Genomic DNA, 23,152 nt, shown 5'->3' on the forward strand with positions numbered 1-23,152 from the left:
GGGGTAATGCACTATGCCAAACTTCAGGGGTTTTGTGCAGCTGTTTTCAGAGCTACTTCTAAGGGCCTGTAAATTTTCAGTTTCTCTAAGGTGGTATGAACAAAGGAGAAGTGTGTACTCCTTTCCTGGCCTGTGCTCTGGTCTGTGAGTGACCATAAGCACTCTTTTCTACCTTGGAACTGTAAGGAGGGTTCCCTCTCCACTGCAGCCACAAGCTCTGCCACACCGCCACTCCTCCTCATCCCAGGAAGGCCACCCAGTACTGCAACCCAGATCCAAGTACAGGCATAGAAAGAGAATCCTGTGTCAGAGCCAATAAAAAGATCCCTGACATTGCTCTTTAATCAGCTGCTGGATCCCAACACTATCTGTGGGCAGGGAACTCTGGAAGCAGGCACTGCCACCACGCTACTGTCTCTGCCACTACTACTGCTGCTACCACCACTACCACAGCCCCTTTCACCACCCCAGGGGCTGGGGCTAGACTGTGCCCTTCCTCCACTCAGGTCCAACAGAGATTTTCCACTGACTTTCTTTCTCTACTGTCTTTGGAGTTTGTGGGCTGAAAAGTCTGGGAATCACTACAGTTGCCAGTGATTCAGCCCCTTGAGGCCTGTACAGGCCCCATCTATACTGGCACAGCCCACACTAGACTGTGATCCACTCCAGGCAAGATATGGTAGACCCTTCCCATCAACCTTCCAGGATATCATTAAGCTGGAAACTTCTTTCACTCTGTCATTTTGTGGGTTCTGCAACTCTAGAATTTGTTTAGAGTAATTTTTACAGATATGTGGAGGGGTTTGGGGGACAGCTCCAGCAAGTCCCTGCTCTTACTCTACCATCTTGGCTCTGCCCCCATTAATTCTGCTTTTTAAGGAGTTATTTTTTTTTCAGTATTTTTGTGCTTCTTTTACCAAGCTGTTAATTGTCTTTTCATGATTCTTTCCCTTTATCTCATTTTTCTCCTACCACTCTTATTCTATCTTGAAAATAATTTTTAGTTCTTCCAGGAATTCTTGTTGGGATTGTAGCTAATTCACAAGTTTTGTTTTCCTTTGATACTTTGCTTGTAAGTTTTTTTGTTTATTTCATTGTCTTCTTCTGAGTATGTCTTAATCTTCCCTGCCACCATAGTGATTTTTTATGACCACATTCTTTGTTATTGTTGTTTGCTTACTTTTTCCTTTTTGTTTCTTGATTTTGAACTTTATGTTAAAGTTGGGCTCTGTTGGAGCATGGGGAGGAAGCACTGTCTCAAGGTTAAGGCTTTTTTGCACTGCAGTTTTCAGAGCAAGTTCTGGGAGTTTTGGGTGATTCCAAGGTGCTGAGATCTGGGGAGAGGTTTGGTCACTGCTCTTCTGTTCTGTACTGTGGTCCTTACCCAGGAAGGTCCTTGATCCCTTTGGACCAGAAGTGATGCTGCCCCTCTGGGCTTTCACTCATCTTTAGCTAAAGTGCTGCTCCATGCCCTTGAACTATGACCTAGAAGTGAGTATAGGCAATGGAGATGCCAAACAGTATCTGATCCTGCTAAAGCATTCAAAGATGTTTAATGGAGAGTAATTACATATATTTTAAGGTTTAAAGGCTTTTCAATAGGTAGTCCATAAACTTAATTGGCAGTGAGGGGCCCCTAAAAATCTCTTTCTGATAAGTTTCCAGGTCCCCTTACCATCTTTGGCTTTAGAGCTCCCAAAGATGCTGCAACTTCTGTCTCTACCTAGTCCCACCACAGGTGATTCATCCATGTGGGCTCCAGGCCAGCCTCCACCCCTGTGTTACAGATCTCTCCTTCCAACCTCTTCAGTTGCCTTGGGTTGGCAGAATGCCTCACTGCAACCTTTTGTTGGCTCTGCCACTCCACAATTCAATTTGAGGAATTACTTTAAAATGGTTGGGAGGAGAATGTTGGGAAAACTCAGCTGAGTGCTTCCTCTACTCTGCCATCTTGGCTCTGCCCCAGAAGTACAGGCCACATTAATTCATAAAATCGTCTATGAGATATTGATGAAGTTGCATAGTCAGAGGACTGCCCACAATGGATCCCTGAATTATATTAATATCTAACATTTCTTCAAGAGGCATTATAATCTTCCTTCCTCTTTGCATATTTCTGTGGATGTGTGTGTGCTCATATTTCAGCATTTTCTAGCACATAGTGATTTATGCCTGTGCCTACCTTTCTATCCAGAGCCAAGTAAACTAGAAGCTTACCCCTGCTGTTGTCCTAGCCATTATAACACAGTCCTGAAAAGGAGTTAGAATTAAGACCAGCAACACAGAATTTGCTGGAGACAACATTGGAGACAGACAAGGCACCATGGCAATTAATGATTTAGATCAGCTGAAACTTACATCCTGGACCCTTAATTCTTCTTCTAGCGACATTATAAAAGAGGCATTCAACAAGCAGTCAAAAGTGAAGCAGACCTATCCATCCTGTTCCCCATTGGTTGGATAAACCTTTTAATGTACTCCAGAGTACAGTATCTTGGGGCCTAGTGTTAACTTTCTATCTGATGGGGCTTCATTATCTTCATTTTATCCCTTCTTTTCAACAGCCATTAAATGCTTCACCTCTTTGTTCAATTACTGTGACTAATTAAAGCAAACCAGCTAGTAACAGTCAGCACAATGGCAGAGAGCTAAGCTTTCCTGGGTTTACATGAGTTCATATGTGCTACCTAGTTAGGGAGAAAGGCATTTTTATTTTATCCAATTCTTATTGAATATCTCAGAAACAGCCTCACACCACAATTAGGCACTGTACGTATACCATCTCTTGCCACAGGCCAGATGCTGGTGGTGGGTGACATGAGGGAAGCTGTCTCTCTGTGAAGGAAAAATTTAGAGATATGAATGTGCCCCCTCTCATATCCTTTAGTATTACTACCATTCACCTATAAATTCCACCCATTCACTTTTATATAGTGGAGAGAACTCTGGTTTGGGATTTAAAGCCAGCAAGTATGGCTCCTTGTCCAGTTCCTCCCTTGTCTCTCCTTTCCTTCTATATCTAACTTGAATCAGCACAATCACTTTTTGCAGAGGGGGGGGGGGGGGGGGAAGGTATGGAGGGTAACCTGGACAGAGTCTCTACAAATTTGGAGGTCCCTAATCTGGGACTGTACCCAAAAAAATACAATATACTTTCAGAGCCCTTCAACTCTACCCCAATTTTTCTAAAATAACTGGGTGGAATCTGTGTCTGACACTTGTTGAAGGGAGATGGAGGAGAGGAAATGACATGTGGCAAAGTCTCTGCTGCAGGAGGAGATCGAAATATGCTTCTCTGACGGTCACCTGCAGGTCTGGTCCTGTATCCCCACTGGGACTGTTGGAGGCTGGGTGGAGAGAAGTGCCAAGGGAGGGCATTGAGGACTACTGTGCTCCTTTCAATTCATCTGGATTCTTTCCTTTTTGTCTTGAATGAGGGGACGAAAGGGAGCAGGATGCTGATAAAGTCTCTGCAGAAGAAGAAAATCCCAATATGGTCTCTAGGCAGGGACCCTGCCCTTGAGACTTAGGAGTCCCTGCTAAGGAAGAATTCAATGTCCATGAATCAACTGATTTCAATCATGAGTTGCCTTAGCAACTGATCTGTTTCCAAGGAAATGACAAATCCTGCTGGCCTTTATGCTAGCTCCTTATCAGGCCAGTATTATGACCATCAGCCAGGAGGAGAGGTGGGCTTCTTTCCCACTTTGTCTTACCAGCTAGGTAAACACTGATCTAAATCCCTAAGAACAAGAAAACAACAGGAGATATGCATACATATTCATATATGCACATATGTACATATTATGAGAGAAAGATTATTAAAGAAACTGACTAGAGAAGTATATAAGAGATATATAGGAAGCTATGTAAAGCAGCTGTGGGGACAGGAGTCAGGAGAATGAATGTTTACATGCCATGCATCATGGCAGTCAAAGATTCACTGATAGTCTCCCAGCCAGTTGCCAATAAGTCTGTCCTTAGCCCAAATACATAACTTAATTCTTGAATTTCCCAAATGTCTTTGAACACTAAGAAATGCTATGAAGAGCACAAGGGCTTCAAGGATCACAAAGCACCTTTCCCATGCCACATGGGGACCAAGGAGCAAGATCCACAAGACAGTAACATAGAAACAGTTTAGAAAAAGGAACCCAAAATAGATACCTGAAAGGCTTTAAAGTAAAGATCAGTAATAAAGAAAATGTTGATACACACTCAATTGGGTATGAAAATCATTCTTACCCTATAGGAAAGTAGGGGGGAAGGGGATAAGAGGAGGATGACAGAAGGGAGGGCAAATGGGGTGAGGGGGAAATAACAAGCAAATACTTCTAAGAAGGGACAGAGAGAATAGAATAAATTAGGGGCAGGATAGGATGAAGGGAAATATAATTAGTCTTTCACATCATGACTGTTATGAAAATGTTTTGTATGACTACACATGTATAACCTATGTTGAATTGTTTGCCTTCTCAAAGGGAGTGGGTGGGGAGGGAGGGAGAGAATGTGGAACTCCAAGTTTTAAAAACGAATGTTAAAAATTGTTTTTACATGCAACTGGGAAATAAGACATACAGACAATGGAGTATAGAAATCTCTCTTGCCCTACAAGAAAATAGAGGAGAAGGGGAGAAGAGAAGGGGGGTTGATAGAAGGGAGGACAGACTGGGGAAAGAGGTAATCAGAATACACGCCATCTTGGGGTGCAGAGAGGGGAGAGATGAGAAAATTTGAAACTCAAAATCTTTTGGAAGTGAATGTTGAAAACTAAAAGTAAATTCATTTAAATTAAAAAGAAAAGAAAATGTCGTTCATGAGAACAGATCCCAAAATCTGAAATAGTTTTAGAAATAAATTTGAATACAATTGGATAGAGGAGAGCAAGCTGGAAAAGATGTGGCTTTCTCTCCTCCAGATCCCCAGATTCTGTTTGATTTCAGAGATGAGTCATATCTGACAGCTAATCATGAAGTCACAGAGAGTTAAAAGCAAGGCTCAAGATTAACCAAGTGGGGAAATTTCTTTTTCAGAAAGAAAATTATACAAACGGGAAATAGGATCAGGAGGATCCTACCCTAGGTCATGTCAATGTTGTCCCTAAAACTTTTCCCGGACACAGGCATCCACTTTTAACAGTTTCCATAATATAGCACATGCCATTTTCTACTGTTGGCTTCAATCCAATTTTGAGAACTTATTACTAATTTAATCAATCAATTTAATCAGCCTCAGTTGCTAAGCTTTTAGAAAGGTTTATTGATTGCGGTGGTAGAAGGGGAGCAACTGTATAAAAAAATCCCCCCCAAAAAAAAATCTGTAACATACCATCCTTCCAGTATTCCCAGAGAAAGTGGCCTCAAGTGTGGAGAGCATGTGGGGCAGGTGCTTGTATTCCTCTTGCTGAACCACAAGAGATTACCCTTAGGAAAGATGTCAACTCCCATGGATTCAATTGCCATCTCAATGCAGAAGTTTCTCAGATTTGTATTTTCAGCCCTATCCTCCTCTCTCACATTCTCGAGTGACTGGACTTCTCCAAATGGAGGTGCCCTAAATTCTCCACTTTACTCTGTCCAAAAATGTGTTCATTCTCCTTTCTTCCTGCCCTCAAAAAGAAAACAAAATGTCCCTCCTGCTAACTTTCCTCTTACTGTCCATGCTCCCAGTAGCACAAGCTCTCAAGCATGGTGCCCTCCTTAGCTACTCACTAATATTCACCTGATATAGCCAATCTGTATCCAAGTTTTGTCCCTGCTAGCTTCACATCTTTCCACTGCATGGTCTTCTGTCAATCACTCTGCAGCAGCCCTCAAGTTTTCAGATGTAGACTATTGCACAATAGAGTAACCCCTTCAAAATCTATGAGCTGATGCAATCTAGACTGTTTTTTTCTATTTTTAATAGTATTTTATTTTTTACAATTACATGTAAAGACAATTTTAAATTAATTTTTATGGAATTCTGAGTTCCAAATTTTCTCCCTCCCTCCATAAGATGGTAAACAATTCTATATAGGTTATACATGCACAATTATATAAAACCTAGTTCCATATTGGTCACGTTATGGAAGAAGAAACAGTGCAAAAAAATATAGTTGAAAAGGGAAAAAATAATGCACACAAAAAAAGAAAATGAAAATAGTATGCTTAAATATGCATTTAGACTCTATCAGTTCTTTCTCTGGAGGTGGATACCATTTTTCCATCATGAGTCTTTTGTAATTGTCTTGGATCATTGCATTGCTGAGAAGACTCGAGGCAAACATAGTTGATCATTGTGCAATAATGCTGTTAACTATGAGTGCAGTGTTCTCCTGGTTCTGCTCACTTCACTTTGCATCAGTTCATATAAGTCTTTCCAGATTTTTCTGAAATCGGCCTGCTCATCATTTCTTACAGTACAACAGTATTCCATCAACAATCATGTACAACAGTTTGTTCAGCCATTCCCAATTTATGGGCATCCCCTCAAGTTCCAATTCTTTGCCACCACAAAAAGAGCTGCTATAAATATTTTTGTACATATAGGTCGTTTTTCTTTTCTTATGAGAAATAAGATACAAGACAGTGGTATTGTTGGATCAAAGGATACACAAAGTTTTATAGACCTTTTTGGCATAGCTCCAAATTGAATGAATGGTTGGATCAGTTCACAATTCCACCAAGAATGCATTAGTGTTCCAATTGTTCCACATCCTCTCCAACACTCATCATTTTCGTTTTTTGTTATAGTAACAAATGTACTAGGTGTGAGGTGGCACCCCAGAGTTGTTTTAATTTTCATTTTTCTCAACAATAGTGATTTTTCACATGACTATGGATAGCTTTGATTTCTTCATCTGAAAACCTCCTGTTCATATCCTTTGACCATTTATCAATTGGGGAATGATGTGTATTATTACAAATTTGACTCATTTCTGTATATATTTGAGAAATGAGGCCTTTATCAGAGGCACTTGTAAAAGTTTGCTTCCCAGCTTTCTTCCTTCTTTCTAATTTTGCTTGCATTGGTTTTGTTTGTACAAAAAATTTTTTAATTTAATAGAAACAAAATTATATTATATCTCATATGCTTTCTATTTCTTATTTGATCATAAATACTTTCTTTCAATATAGATCTGTCAGGGCAACTCCTCCTTGCTCATGGTATCACCCTTTCTGTCTAAATCATGGACCCACAACATAGCAGTTCGTTAAAAAGAAAACATGTCAATCTTAAAGATAAGGGGGAAGTCATTGATAAGAAGCTAACTCGTGGTTCAGAATTCAAGCAATCAAAAAAAAGTACCTTTTACACATGGTTTAGGCAATCTACTTTACGTAATTGTGTTTCAAGCATTTTTCTTAGTCCTTACAAACTTTACTGTTATCATACTAAGCTATCTTGGTGTGCTCAGGGAGGACCAGAACCTTTGGTGTGATGACTGCCAGGCCCTTTTCAGGGCTCTTTCCACCTTTGGTGTCCATGTGTTCCACTAAACTCTCACCTGTGGCTCCAAGAAGCTGCAGCATGAGCAGCGGCCACACTCTGGTAAACTATTTCGGCAGATGGGCCAAATCAAGTTGAGGGTAACCAAGGGGTCTCAAACCCATTGGTGAGGTGGGGGGGGGAGTCTACCCCAAGCATGTGAAGACTTCCCCTGGTAAAATGGTTGCATGAGAACAATTTGATACAACAGCCATGAAGGGAGCTGAAGCAGGCCATGTGGAGCACTTAGAGCTTTGTCAGACATCAAAGATGCCAAGGTCATCCACTGCATCCTGAGCCATCACCAGTCATCTTGAATATGTCCTGTCACTGGACTATCATGACTCTAGAGGAGAGAGTGAGGCTGACAACTTTCTGCAACTCTGCCTCACTTAAATCCAATTTACACATGAATCAAAAGACATCACCCATACCATTTTACTATTGCACCTCAAAGCCCTGTGGTGACAGGCAAGTGATGAAGCAGCAGGTGATGATACACTGCGAGCTGTAGTCACAACCCTGCACACAGGCAGCCCAGGCCATAGGGTCGTTTCTCACTGGAAGCAGCAGTGGAAATTGGCAGCCCCCTGGGTATCTGAGCAGCCTTCTAAGGATCGCACTGCTCACCTCCTGGTGTGAGGAAGGGGCTAGAAAAGGTGCCCTAAACATTGTCTGCTTACCCAACCCTGGCCTGATTACCATGGCAGGTTCGGAATCCCACTATGCGGTCAAAACACAAAAAGATGTACAAAATGTACAAAAACATCTAGATGTTTTTTAGATGATTCTACTCACCATCGGCACACAGAAAGTGCGCTCGCTTATGGACAACACAGAATCCAGTAGACCTGAAAGACGAACTGCTCTTATTGCAAGAGAACTCAACAGGTATTGAATCCAAATAGCAACCCTGAGTGAAACAAGGCTGACAAATGAAGACCAGCTTACTGAAGTTGGAGCTGGATGCACATTTTTTCTGTAATAGTCACTGTGAATGGGAGTGCCTTGAAGTTTTGCAATTAGTTTTTGTAAATTATTTTTGCAATCAAAACTAAAGTAGTCAACGAGTTGGTATGCCTGTCAAAAGGAGTGAATGACAGACAATGCAATTGCCACTTACAGGAAAACATCATACCACCATCATCAGTGCCTATGCTCCCACTATGATGAGCCTTGATGAGGTCAAAGAAAAATTTTAGAAAGACTTAGAGACCCTTACATTAATGTGCCAAAAGAGGACAAGCTTATAATTCTGGGTGACTTTAATGCTAGAATAGGCTCAGAAGACCAGACTTGGCAGGGAGTCCTAGGGAGGAATGGAGTTGGAAACAGCAACAGCAATGGTCATTTACTGCTGAGGACTTGTGCATCACATGACCTTCTCATCACCAACGCTGTATTCCATTTACCTAAACATAATAAAACTTCATGGATGCACCCTCACAGCAAACATTGGCATCTAATAGACTATGTGATTGTAAGGAGAAGAGACGAACAAGATGTGAGAGTGACAAAGGCAATGTGTGGTGAACAGTGCTGGACTGATCATAAACTTATCCTTTCCAAGCTAAATATTCGCATTCATCCAAAATGCAACCCCCAAGGCAAAATGACTACCAGAAGAATTAATATCAACAAATTAGAGCTCTTCTCTGAGCTCAAACAGCGTGTTGCTAACTTGAAGGAAAGTTGGCAACAGTGGAGCAGGAAAGGAGTGGGCAGCTTCTAGAGATTGGTGTACAGCACTACATTTGCTCATCTGGATCTGAACACTCGCAAACGGCAAGATTGGTTTGATGAAAATTGTGGGGAAATCCAGAGGCTGCTAAATGAAAAATGAGAACCCCACAGGATTTACCAGTTTTGAGTGTTGTGGATAAGTTCACTTACCTTGGTAGTGTACTTTCCAGGGATATACACATTGACAATGAGGTTGACACACACATTGCCAGAGCCAGCTCAGTGTTTGGGAAGCTCAGAAGAAAAGTTTAGGAGAGAAGAGGTTTTAGACTGACTACCAAACTGAAGGTCCACAGAGCCGTTGTGCTGACCTCATTGTTGTATGCCTGTGAAACATGGACAGTCTACCAACACCATGCCAGGAAACTGAATAACTTCCATTTGAACTGTCTTAGGAAGATTCTGAGGATCACCTGGCATGATAAGGTACCAGACAGTGAAGTCCTTGCTCGAGCTGAACTGCCAAGCATTCGCACTATGCCTCAGAGAGTGCATCACCGATGGGCTGGCCACAGTGTTCGAATACAAAATGTAAGCTTGCCAAAAAAGACTATTTTATGGAGAAATCACATGGGGCAGGCCATCACATGATGGTCAGAAGAAGAGATACAAGGACACTCTCAAGGTCTCTCTCAAAAACTTTGTATTTGACTGTGCAACATGGGAGACAGTGACACAGAACCATTCAGCATGGCATGCCCACATCAGGAAAGGTGCTGTACTCTATGAGCAAAGCAGAATTGAGACAGCACAAAGGAAACATAGGATGCACAAATTTGGAGTAACCACCCCAAATATTCATACGGACTATCTATGCCCAATCTGTGGCAGAGCATTCTGAGCTCATATTGATCTAATCAACCACAGTTGATACACTGAAACTTCACTTTATCATGGTGATGTCATTTTGGTCCTCTTTGAGAATAAAGGACAACAACCAACCAACTAGGCTATCTGTTAGGATGAACTATTTTTCCCATGATTGCTGTCCTGTTGAAGGGCAGGAATTCCAGGAGGGTGGGGACTTTGACTCCAACCCTTTCATTTGAATGAACAGGGTAAGGACAAGAGATAATTTTCTTTGACGATTGTGTGCAGTTCCTTTTTGGTTGGTTTCTCTTAAGTCCAAAGGAATTGGTAGCTCTGAATTCTTTCCTGTTCTGGCATCACCTGCCTTTCCACTCCATTATAGCCAATCCTCACATAGAATGCCGCAAAATTCAGCTTCTCATAATATGGAGGTAAAACTCCTTGGAAAAAGATACAAGTCAGATAAAGAGAATTTAGATGGAGGCAGAAAATTCCCAGTGAGCATTTTCCAGTAAAGAAGGAAGCAATAAAAGGTGGTTAGGGAGACTGGGAAATAACAAGTGGAAAGGATATGACTCAGCATGTGCCACAGAGACATCATTTAGGAAACAGTCAAATTCTGAACAAGGACCTCACTCCTTCCATGCATCAGCCATGGAGATAAGGTTTCAACTGCTCATGACTATATTCACTTTACATTAACAGTGCCCTTTTTGCTACCTGCATAGTGCTAGATGAGATTCCTTCTCCTCTGTATGGCTCAATCTTTTTTTTCACATGTCGTGAGTTCCAAAAGCCTTCTTCCCTCCAACGGCTGCTGTTTCTCCTTCCTCTTCTTATTTCTTCCCTTTCTTTCTTTACACATATTCAAATATTTATTTACTTACTTATTTTTAAGAAATAAATTTATTTACAGATTTATTCTTTTACAAACATGCATTGTCTTCCCCCCACAGCTGCCACCCTCAATTGAGCATTTAAAACAAAACAAAAAAATGAAAAGAAATATCAAATCCTCATACCACATATGCATAGTCCCAACTAACAGCTCATCTTCTACAAAAAACCTTTCCTACCCTCTCTTAGCTGTACTGCTTTCCCTTTCTTATTTCCCATTTATCTTGTACATATTTGTTTACTTGTCTCCCCCCATTAGACTGGAAACTCCTTGAGGGCAGGGACAACTTTTTGCTTCTTTTTATATCTTCAGCACCTTAACAAGACACATAGTAGGTGCTTAATAAATATTTATTGACTGACTGGCATAGTCCTGCAAAACAAATTCCCATACTGACCATGTCAAAAAATGTATGGCTCATCCTGCCTTTTAGTTAGGTCCATTACCCCTGTGGCAGGACAGGCTTATAACATTAGCATTTTTCTTTGTCATTCAGTGAGCTCCAAGCTCCAATGTTGGCAGACAGACCTTCAATAATAACATGAATAGGCAGGGTGACTGCAATTTTAAGCAGTAAATAGTGCCTCTAGTGAAAGAGCCCTCTCCCCTTGAACTGCCCCATCTTTATCATCCAGACTGCAAAAAAGGGAGATGACCTTGCAAAACTCTCCAGTCTCACTCAGCGTCATCTACAGGGGTGTCTCCTTCTCCTAAGCTGCCACAATTTAATTATGACTTTGCCAAACCTCTCCCATCACTTTTCCAGCAACAACATTTGTACCAGAATAGTATTTTCCTCTTATTTTGGTTTACAGTTTAGGGATCAGGCATGGGGTCAGTGGCTTTCATAATAGAGAGAGATTCACCTGTAAGAATTGACTGGTTCCCCCATTTTTTAAAATTACATTTTGATTGATAACTTCTTACATAATCACAGGTATCCCAAGTATTCCCTCTTCTTCCAGAGAGCTATCCTATATCACAAATAGTATATTTTAGAGAGAGAAAAGTTTGCACAAATGAAGGAAGCATTGAAAAACTCCAAAAACATGTGCAATGTGTAACACCTGTGGATGTTCCACCTACTCAAAAAGAGGGGTTGGAGGGGGGGAGGGGAGAGTGGAACCCTCATATCTCTTCATTCAAGTCCTACTTGATCTTCATAATTTTCATTTTATTTTTTTATTCTCTTGTTCTTCTTTTCATTGTTGGCATTGTATTGTTTCTTGGTTCTGCTTCCTCAAGAAATTAAATAAAAATTAAGTGTCTTAGTTTCCTCTTACAATTTCTCTTCCCTTTATATTGATGGAATCTGTTTATCAGTTAAGAATGAAATACAAGCGATAGGAATGAATCAGATTCGTTTCAGGGTACCTATTTGACTCAAGGAAGCTCCCTTATTTCTTCCTTTATGTCAAGGTCATAAGAAATGTCACTACATTTTGTATGGAAATAGATTGGCCAACAATAGGTCTCAGCCCAAGCCTCACTTGGTCATTGTTTGGGCCTTGATGCCTCAGAGTAAATACCAAATTGTTTCTGGTTTGGCCAAAAACTCTGAGGGTCTTCCCTTCCCAGATTGTTTTGGTTTTTTTGGGTTTTTTTGGTTTTTTTAGCTAGGTAAAAGAGGTCATTCTTTGTCTCTTTCCTTACCTAGCTTTAATTCGTGAATGGGCATTGCCTCAGTCAGATTGAGACCTGGAAAAGACCTTAACTTAAAAAGGTCAAGGTCTCCCACTACATCCAGGGCCATCTCCAGTCATCTTGATCTATATTTGGCCACTGGACCCAGACGGCATTGGAGGAGAAGGAAAGGCTGCTGACTTCGCACAGCCCTCCATCACTTTAATCTAATTCACTTGCAAGTCATGGCATCAACCTTCCTGATGTTGTGGTCTTCTTTGAGAATGAAGAACAAACAATAATAACAACTCTTCTAGGCAATTTTCTCAAAAGAAGGCAAAGTTTCATTCATGTGGACTGAAAGAGAGAGCTGACTTTGTTTAACTACAACAATGACTGAACTGGAGAAAAGGAATGAGTCCAATGTATTTCACTCAAGAAACACACTTAATTCTTAGAGACTTCTTCTTTTTTCTGATGGAGTTGTCATTTTCCCCAATAGTGATGTCAATGTGACATCAATTGGAGGTCTCCAAAACTTATTTTATGAAAGTCTTCCAAAGGCAGAGAGTTTAATATTGTTTCCCTGTAGCAATATGCCATTCCTTTGCATTGAAGTAACCTGTACCACGAATTTGCAGTTAGGTGTGCTGGGCCTGGAGTCAGGGAGATCCAAGTTTAAATCCAGCCTCAGATACTTAATAACTGTGTGACCCTAGGTAAGTCACTTAACCTCCATTTGCCTTAATCCACTGGAGAAGGAAATAGCAAACCACACTAGTATCTTTGCCAAGAAAACCTCATGGACAACATTGGCATGATCTGGTCCACAGAGTCACAAAGAACTGGACAGGACTGAATGATTGGCCAACAACAATAAATATAAACCTGATATAAACACAGTCAAATTCCATAAAAGTTACTTTGTACCAGAATGACAGTGGTCATGTACATAAATCTCTACAGAATGAACTTAGTTTGTTTTGCTGAAATTTCACAAATCCTCATATGGGCAACAGACTCACAGAAGGCATGATTTCAATGTTTTCCATGGAAAGATAACAATTTTCTAAATTGGGTGAAATAATAACAAAATTACTTTAAACCAAAAAGAATCTAGGAAAAGTTTCTTTTTTTTCCCTAACCTATCCCTACCTCCTTTCAACCCCAACCATGTTCCCACTCACCCCCAGCCCCCAGGAAAAAGACAGAAAGAAAAATGAGACCTTTGAAGCAGTCAAGCATATCCAGACAAAACAAATCCTTGCGTTGGCTATGTCTAAAAATGTATGGCTTATTCTGCATTTTGAGCTTGTCACCTCCCTGTCAAGAGGGAGATAGAAACATTCTTTTAGAATGGTAGGTGAACATTACATTGACAAAGTTCTGAAGTATTTAAATATTTCAAAAACCATTTCTTTTAGGAATATCACCCTCTTTCTTGTGCCCTGTCCCTGCCCCAATCAGAGAACTGGATGCAGAGGAGAATTTGTGTTAGGAGGACAGATATGCACAATTCCCTATATTGTATACCTTAAAAAGGGGCACAAGATAGATCCTTCTAATTAATTTAACTGGTTTTCAAAGAGCAATTTTTTGAAAATCTTTAAATTAATTTTTACAAGAGAATAAATATTCTCTTTCCTTGTCACTGTCCCTTCTTGTCTTCCATCCTCCACAGGGAGCAGCACCAACAACAAATAAAAACTGTCACAAGAAATATGCATAATCCAACCAAATTCCCACATTGGCCACATCCACATATTCATGTCTGTGTTGTATTGTAAGTCCATCATCTTTCTGGAAGGAGGTGATACATTTTCAGTTCTCTGGACTTAGGTTTTCTCATTTTATTAATCAGTTATTAATAATCATTAGCTGTCAAACGTGGTTGCCAGATTAAAATGTAATTGGGAAATATGTAGCAAAATAAATAAAATAAAAACAAATACAACACAACATAGATAATGTGACCATATGGTTTTCTGAGTCAACATGTGGCAGCAGGAATTTAGTGTTCTGATTTCTATTTCAGTTTGACATCACTATTCCAAAATCTTTCAAAGTATTTTTCATCTCTGATGTTATTGTAACTTGCTCTACTTCTGTTCATTTCATTCTTCATTCAATAATAGAGCTCTTCTCAGTTTCTTATGAAACTGTACGTTTCATCATTTCTCATGGCACAATGACAGTCCCATTCACATAGCACAATTTCTTAAATTGTAACCTGACAGTAGATGGACATACCCTTAGTTTGCAATTTGGGGCTAGTGTGAAAATAATCTGCTAAAAATATTTTTCTACATGTGGGTCCTTTTCCTTTGATCTCTTTGGAGTCTAGGTCTTGTAGTTACATAGTTGGGTCAAGAAGCATACATAGTTTTTTAACTTTGGGGACATCTTTTTAATGGATTTTCAGAATTTCTGGACCAATTCACTTTCCTACCCACAATGTATTTGTGAGCCTGTCGTCTTGATGTCTTTTTTTGTATCGTCAACTAAAATCCCACCTGCTACATGAAGCCTTCCTCAACCCCTCTAAATTCCAGTGTCTTCCCTCTCAGTTATATCTTATTTATTCTGCATATATTTGTTTGCATGTTGACTTCCTCGTTAAATTGCAAATTCCTTGAGGACAGGGACTATCTTTCATCTTTTTTTTGTATCCTCTAAACAGAGTCCAGAAAAAAGACTACAATAATTTTAAACAATCACCACAAAAAAAAATCAAAGTGAATGTGGCAAAGTTATAAAGGATACACATGGCTCCAAAGTATAGATATGAGAAGACACATCATTTAATGAAGCGGAAGGTTCTCAGATTTGGAAAATTGCTTATATTTTCCATTTTTTCAGGATTTTTTGCCATAATTGGTTTTCTTCTTCTTTTTTAAATTTTCTTCTTTAAAATATTCGGTGTTATATGGAATGGCTCTCTAGAAGGGAAAAGGACCACAGAAGTTAAAATGGACAATTCTAATTACATAAGAATAAAACATTTTTGCACAACTCAAAATAATGCAATCAAAATTAGAAGGGAAAAGGGTAACTGGGTAAAGTTCATTACAGCAATTTTCTCTGATAAGGCTCTCATCTCCAAGATATGCAGAGAAACAATTGAAATTTCTGAGAATAAAAGCCTTTCCACAGTTGATAAATGGTCGAACGACATGAACATGCAATTCCCAAGAGAAGAAATTCGAGCTATTTATGACCATATGCTCGAAACACTAATATTTAGAGAAATCCAAATGAAAATCACTCCGAGGACTCATCTCACCCTGCTTATATTTTTAAAAATGACAGTAAAAGGAAAAGATACAAATGTTAGAGGGGCTTCTGGAAAAGAACACTATTGAGATACTTTAGGTAGATTTGTGAATTGGTCCAACTATTCCTCATCTGTAAAATGAGCTGTAGAAGGAAATGGTAAATCACTCCAATATATTTGCCAAGAAAACCCCAGTGAGGTTACAAAGAGTTGAACACACTGAAATAACTCAACAGCTACAATTCTGGAAAGCATTTCTGAAATTGTGCCCAAGAAGTTACTAAATTGTACATATCTTTTGATCCAGTGATATCACTACTAGATCTGTATATCAAGATCATAGAAAAAGGAAAAGGATCTTTATATAAAAATATTTATTGCAATTTATTTTGTGCTGGCCAAGACTGCAAACTAAAGGGGTATATATCAGTTGGGGAATGGTTTGTTGTTGTTGCTGTCATTGGTTCTTCATTCTCCGAGAGGACGGACCAATGACATCAAGAAGGTGATATCTTGATTTGCTCATGAATTGGATTTAAGAGAGGAAGAGTTGTACAATGTCATCAGCCTCACTCTCTTCTCCAGTCATTGAAGTCCAGTGACAAAACAAAAGTCAGAACAACTGGAGATGACCCAGTAAGAAATGGTTAAATAAATTGTAGTACATGAATGTTACAGAATACTGTTGTGCCTTAAGAAATGACAAAAGAAATGGTTTCAGAGAAACCAAGGAATACCTATGCAAGCCAATGTTGAACAAAGTGAGGACGATCAAAATAACATTTGATACAATAATAATAACCTTGTAGAGACAATTTCAACAATCTTTAGAAATAGGATCAATTCAATGACCAAGAAGAATTCTAGGTGGTCAGTGATGAACCCTGCTACCCACCTCCTTACCAAGAGGTGATGAACTCAAGGGGCAAATTAAGACACGTTTTTGGGACATTGCTAGTATAGGGTTTGGTTTTGCTTGACCATGCTAATTTTTGTTACAAGGGTGTTATTTTTTCCCTTCCAATGAGAAGAGAACATATTTTGTAATTGAAAATTTATAGCACCACAAAGAGAGGGCTGGAACTACTTAGAAGGGTCCAAGGCTTCCTGCACTCTTCCCTACATTTCCCCCTCCCCTGCATATCTACCCATTGATCTCTACAGGACCCTTGGTTTCCCTCTGTGGATATCTAGGTTGGGTGTGGGGTTCTTAAAGGTTTGTCTAGAAGCATCTTTCTCTCTCTTAGAAATTTTTATCTCCTAGAGGAGGGCATCTGAGACCCAATGGAAGATCATCTTCACACAACCCTCCCTCTTTCCTCCACTGGCTTTTCAAAAAGCTCCTTCCTCTCTTCATTGTGAAGCCATGATTGGAGACATTTCTGTGAGTCATTTTGGACTCCAGTTTGTTTGTTTTTAGTCAGTTGGTTCACTGTTCAGGCTGTCTTCTGGTTCTTGGCTTTGACACCAAAGATGTAGCACATCCCATTCTGGGATCTGTCTTTAATGCTGGGCACAATTATGTAGCTATCTTCAGAATTATACAGGCTGGTGAAGTTAGCCTGAAGGCTTAAAGCAAAATGGAATCAGTTATCAAAGTTGACAAATTGTCTTAATAGGACAATAGATTTTATTCTCATTGTGTTATCAGTTATACTGAATGGACAAACTTATTTCTACTAGCTTATGGAGGTACTAAAACATTCTTGCTACATTCCACCTCCTATCTATCCTTTCAGCCATCTGAAATAATTCATAACTGCCTAGGATGATCCATAGCTAATATCATAAGTATTATTAATACAATCCAAATAGCCATTCCAATTATAAAATGTCTCTATTGCTTGGATTAGAAAATGCCACACATTAAGCATTAAAATATTTCTAATTAAAGTGTTAATGGACCAGGAATAGTAGGGCTCTTTCAATTATCCCAGAGTGTACTGTGGTTCAAGCCAGCTACTAATACAGGAGCAGATATTGCACTATTCTCTCATAATCTTCCCATTCTTGCCCATATCCAGCAGTCTTTTGCCAGGCACTAATCATCATGCCACTCTTAATATAGCTTTCCCTTTACAAATTCCAGCCTAAATATTTATTCCCCTGCATTACATCTTGCTGATGCTTATGCGATTGTTTCTGTATCTTGGTTAGGTTGTATTGTCATTCCAGTCAAAGGTTGTATCCCCTCTCCTTCCAATGGCTTGTCTAAGAAAGAGTGAGTGTGTATGTGTCTTTCTGCTTGCATGTTAAATCAAAATTAGATCAATGAAATTAAAAAATAAATCAATAAACATTTATTAAGTACCTGCTATATGTCAGGCACTGTGCTAAGCTCTAGGGATACAAAAAGAAGCAAAAGAGGCAAAGGGACTAACCTGCCCTCAAGCTTGCAATCTAATGAGTCAAGATTGTTTTAAAGATCATATCTCCAACTGCTCTAGTGTAGGTGTAGTTATTCTAAGATGGATGCCCTGGAAGTCAAAAAGTCAGGGTGTCCATATGCCAGTACAAGTGAGTTCAATTTTGGAGTGGTCCAATGGTAAGGTTCCTTCAAGATATGGTGGTCTCACATGGAGCACTTCCACAGTTACAAATTATTGAAGCTGAAGTCTGGCAACCAAATCAGATGCTGGAAAATTCATCACAGATATCCAATATCTACTATCCTCTAAGTGAGGAGCAAATTTCTTGTTCTTTGTGGTTGCAGAGTAGTTAAAAAGGTGATGCCAGATGGCCATATCAATATATGTGTGCAAATATGTATGTAGCTATCTATCTATACATATATCTATCTATCTGATGAGAGCAATTAATATTCCCATTCTGGTTGATATTCAAACAAAAATCTATATTTGGAAGGAAAGCATTTGCACATCCTGCCAAATAGAGTCCCCCTTGTGACCTTGCCCTGACGATCTACATAGAGGCACGACATGATCAAACCTGCACTTTAGGAGGATTACTTTGGCAGTTGATTGGAGGATGGACTTGGGGCAGGGAAGAGAGACTTGAGTCAGGGGAATCAACCACCAGGCTATGGCAATAGTCCAGCTACCAGGTGATAAAGACCTGTATCAATGTGAACTTACTGTCAGGAGAGAGAAGGGGGCTTATGTGAGAGATGTTAGATCTTGGCAACTGATAGGATCTGAGAGGTGAGAGAGAGTGAAGAGTAGAGAAGGTAATCTAAGTGTGCAGTCTGAGGGATTAGGAAGATAGAAGTACCCTACGTAATACTAGGGAAGTTCAAAATATCTCCCTTTGCTGTAACTAATGGTTCCCCAGATGGATTCTGTGGCAGTGACTGATGAAGAACTTCTGTTTCCTTGGTGGTAATTGTCAGGCCAAAATTAGCACAAGATGCAGAGAATAGATTCATATACTCTGTTGCATCTTAGTCTCAGAGGCTGTAATCAGTACACAATCACCTATAAACAAAATGTCACACTCCAATTCTCTCCGCACTTTAGCTTTAGTTTGTAGCCGATTCAAGTTAAATAATTTACCATCAGTGTTGTAGCTGACTTGCATGCTGTTTTCATCCTTGTTGAAGGCGTCTGACACTACAAACCTTGCTAAAAAATATGGGAGCAAGCACACAGCCCTACTTCATTCCACTGGTGAATGGGAAAGTACAAGAGCATTAGCCATTATCCAGTACCCATGAAAGCATGTTGTCATGAACATGGTATACATTACTGATGAACTTCTCTAGGCAACCAAATTTCTCCATGATTTTCCACAACCCCTCATGATTGACAGTATCAAAGGCCTTGGTCAGGTGCAGATGGGCTGCAGTGGTAGGGAAGACGAGCCACCTAAAAGAAGGGTCAGGCTCTTTTCTTTGCACACTCTTGGGTGCCAACCCCAGAAACATTGCTTTACACTGGGAAACATTATTTCACACTGAAGTTTTGACTCATGCCTACAGTCTCCTCCAAAGAGAGGAGGACAAAGGACCTTATTGTGCTCATCAGGTCTAAGGCAATTATTTCTCTTCTCTCCCCAAAAGAAATGCTTCCCATACAAAGAACAGCAGATTTCAAACTTGAAACAGCAGCATACCTTATAGCAACTCTTGGGGGAGGGTTGACATCAACATTGAAAAAGCACAAGTTTGCTGAACTATTTGCTAGAACATGGATATTTTCCATTTCAAGACAGCTCTGGACTATCCACACAAATCCCTATAAGTATATGTTCTATCAGGCCAGGAATTTGGTTCATCCACCAGCTAAAGGTCATCTTTTCCAAAAGGGAGCCCAGGATAAGTCATTGGGGGATACCCGGGGTCCTTAGGAGTCACCTGGAAGAAGATCCAGGAAACAATGGACTGAGAAGTCAACATCAGCAAATAGGAGGAGAGTAGTGTCAGGAAAACCTAGATGACTACAAGAATTTGGATGGAAAAAGCTAAAAAGGGGTTACTAAAAATTGTGTGATTGGAAAGCACAAGGTTGACTTTCAAGAAGAAATGAGGGACATACCTCCAGCCCTGGAGTCTGAGGTTTAGAGTCTTAGAATAAGAGTAGGAGGGAGACAGAGACACAGAAACAGAGAGAGACAGAGTCAGAGATACAGAGAGAGAGAAAGAGAGAGAGAAATCAATCTGGATTTTGATGCTCACATAGAGAGAGGCCTGGAGTCTGGAGCTCAGAGAGGAGGGAAGACCTAAAATGTGAGCCTCCAGGGGAGAGAAACGTGTCTATAATGAGCATCAGAGAGATGAAGAAAGGCTTGGATTCTGACACTCTGGCAGAGAGATATCTGCTGTCTGAGGATGAGAAAGGAAGAGGGGTCTGGAGTGTGATGGTCAGATAGAGGACAAGGGAAGAGTAGTGAGCCTCAGAGAGGAAAACAGATGCCTGGAATCTGAGGTCCAGAGAGGGAAAAGACTGCAGTCAGACACTGAAAATAGGACAAGGTCAGGAGTCTGAGGGAGAGAGAGAGGGAAAAAAAGGGCTGGAGTTTGTGGGGAAGAGAGAGAGAAAGAAGAGAGAGAGAGAGAGAGAGAGAGAGAGAGAGAGAGAGAGAGAGAGAGAGAGAGAGAGCATTTATTAAGACCTTACCCTGTGCTAGGCCCTGTACTAAGGGCTGGAGATACAAATACAAGCAAGCACAACAGTCCCTGCTCTCAAGGAATTTACATTCTAATGGGTAAAGGCCATACATAAAGGTAACCTTGGCATGGGGCAGGAAGAAAGGGCAACTGTGTGAGAGAGCAAGGCAAGGTGGTTGGCAAGGAGGAGGAGACTGACTTCAGGAGCAAAGTGGCGCACCTGGAAAGGGGGCCTCTGAGCTCCAAGGAGGCTGAGCAGGAAGTGGGGTTAACAGTGGTACCCTCCTACTGTGGCTGTGGATCGCTTGGGTAGGGCAAGTCTAGGGTTAGTGGGGTGAAGAGTCCTCCAAAGTGGTTTCTTTTTTCATCCTGTGGAAAGCGTTTTTGCTCTATGAAGGGGGGGTGGAGTGGCTGATGAGTTATGTATTATGTATTATGATTCTCTTTCTCTGAGTCCTTTGTTTCTTGAACATTTTCTGTGATAATAAATTAAATCAATAAAAGTTGTCCTATACCCACATCACAGAATTTGAGAGCTGGAAGAGACCCCAGGGCCTCCTAGTTCAATCTAGACCCAAAAGGAATCCCCCCATTCTACCATACCCATCAAGTGACCACCCCACCCATTCCACTGGGGGAATTGTTAGGAAGTTTTTCCCGACTTCAAACCTCAGTTGGCCTTTTTGCAACCCCCATCCAATGCTTCTGGTTCTTCCTTCTGGAGGTTAAACAGACCCAGATTAGTCCCTCTTTCACATGATGGTCTTTCAAATACTTGGAATGGTATCATAGTGCTCCAAGAGTCTTCTCTTCTCTGGGCTAAATAATCCCATTCTTTCAACTGTTTCTCATATGGCACAGGCTCAAGGCCTTTTACCATCCCATTGCCTTCCTTCACTAAAAATTTATTGCCTCTTTTAAACTATGGTGCCCAGACCTGAACACAGTGAGCCAGATGGGGTTTGCCCATGGCTGAGTACAGTCTCTCAGCTACTTGTTCATGATAGCTTTACCCCTCTGAATGCAGCACACCAGGATCACATTAGCTCTCTGGATTGCCACATCACACTGCTGACTCACAGGAAGTTGGCTGTCTAGTTAAACCAGTGGTCTGTGGGAGCAAGCTCATACTGGCCAACTGTTAAATTTTCAAGAATTTTCCCAACCTGGTCTGTGTACAGTTCAATTAGCTCCTACACTGGTTATGTTACCTGTTGCTTTAAAGGAATTGGTGTCAACCATAGCACAGTGTATTTTGAATATATTAATGTTTTCTTGAAGTGATTGTGGCTTTACTAGTGAATATTTGAAAGTGAAATGAATTGCATTTCACTGGGATGGTGCTAATACAATGCTGGGAAGAAAGCCTGGAGTAGCTGTTAGAAAATTTTCCTAAAATCATCATTTGACCATGTTTGAGTCATCAACTGGAATGATCGCTTGAGGATTCAATATTCGAAATGAAACAAGTTAATCAGTTTAAAATCTTCCTGGATTAAATTTTATTCTATTTGTCACCAATCTAATAAAAATCAAACCTGGCTAGAAATTGTAGCTAAAGAACTTGAAATGATTACAATTGGTCCATCTTGGGTCTGAAACAGACAGTGTCGTTTAAGGAACAGCAACTGCTGGATGGCTCCTACATCCTGTAGTACGTGTGCATTCTGTGCACTCACCTTCTTAGCTGTGTTTGGCACAGAGATAAGCTAATATTAATTTCTTGCTAGTCTTTGCTTTAATTATTGACAGGCTTGAAGAATTTTCCCTACCTTTGACTGTATCGTAGTGAGGATCACCTAATGTCCAGAAAATGCAAAACTTAATCCAATGAATGCACCATAAGAGCTTTGGAAAATTCAAACTTCGGTACTAGAAGCATGAATCTCCAATTGAAGTTTCAATCATCAGATAAGTTTAAAGATATTCCATTTGATGAAAATCATCAATTTAATGTTCTTCCTAGGAATATGTTACTAGAAAATGTAACTGAACATATGAACTTACGTCTTTTTTTGTATAGAAACAACAATGAAAGTATAGTATTTTGTTTCTAATAATATTTTATTTTCCCCAATTATATGTCAAACAATCTTTAACATGTTTTTAAGTTTTGAGTTCCAAATTCTATTCCTCTTTCCCTCTGCTCCCCTCTTCCAGAGACAGTAAGCAATCTGTTATATGTGTGCAATCATGTAAAACATATTTCCCTATTGGGGCAGCTAGGTGGTGCTGTGGATAGAGCACCAGTGCAGGAGTCAGGAGGACC

General features: G+C 40.2%; 1 pseudogene; it reads left to right on the forward strand.

Annotated features, from left to right (window-relative positions):
- The window catches only part of LOC140516247 (E3 SUMO-protein ligase KIAA1586-like), a 117,542-nt pseudogene extending 94,602 nt beyond the window's left edge, over positions 1 to 22,940 (forward strand).
- Positions 22,941 to 23,152: the final 212 nt, after the last annotated feature.

This window comes from Notamacropus eugenii, chromosome X (genome assembly GCF_028372415.1).
Source record: "Notamacropus eugenii isolate mMacEug1 chromosome X, mMacEug1.pri_v2, whole genome shotgun sequence".
Taxonomy (NCBI): Eukaryota; Metazoa; Chordata; class Mammalia; order Diprotodontia; family Macropodidae; genus Notamacropus; species Notamacropus eugenii.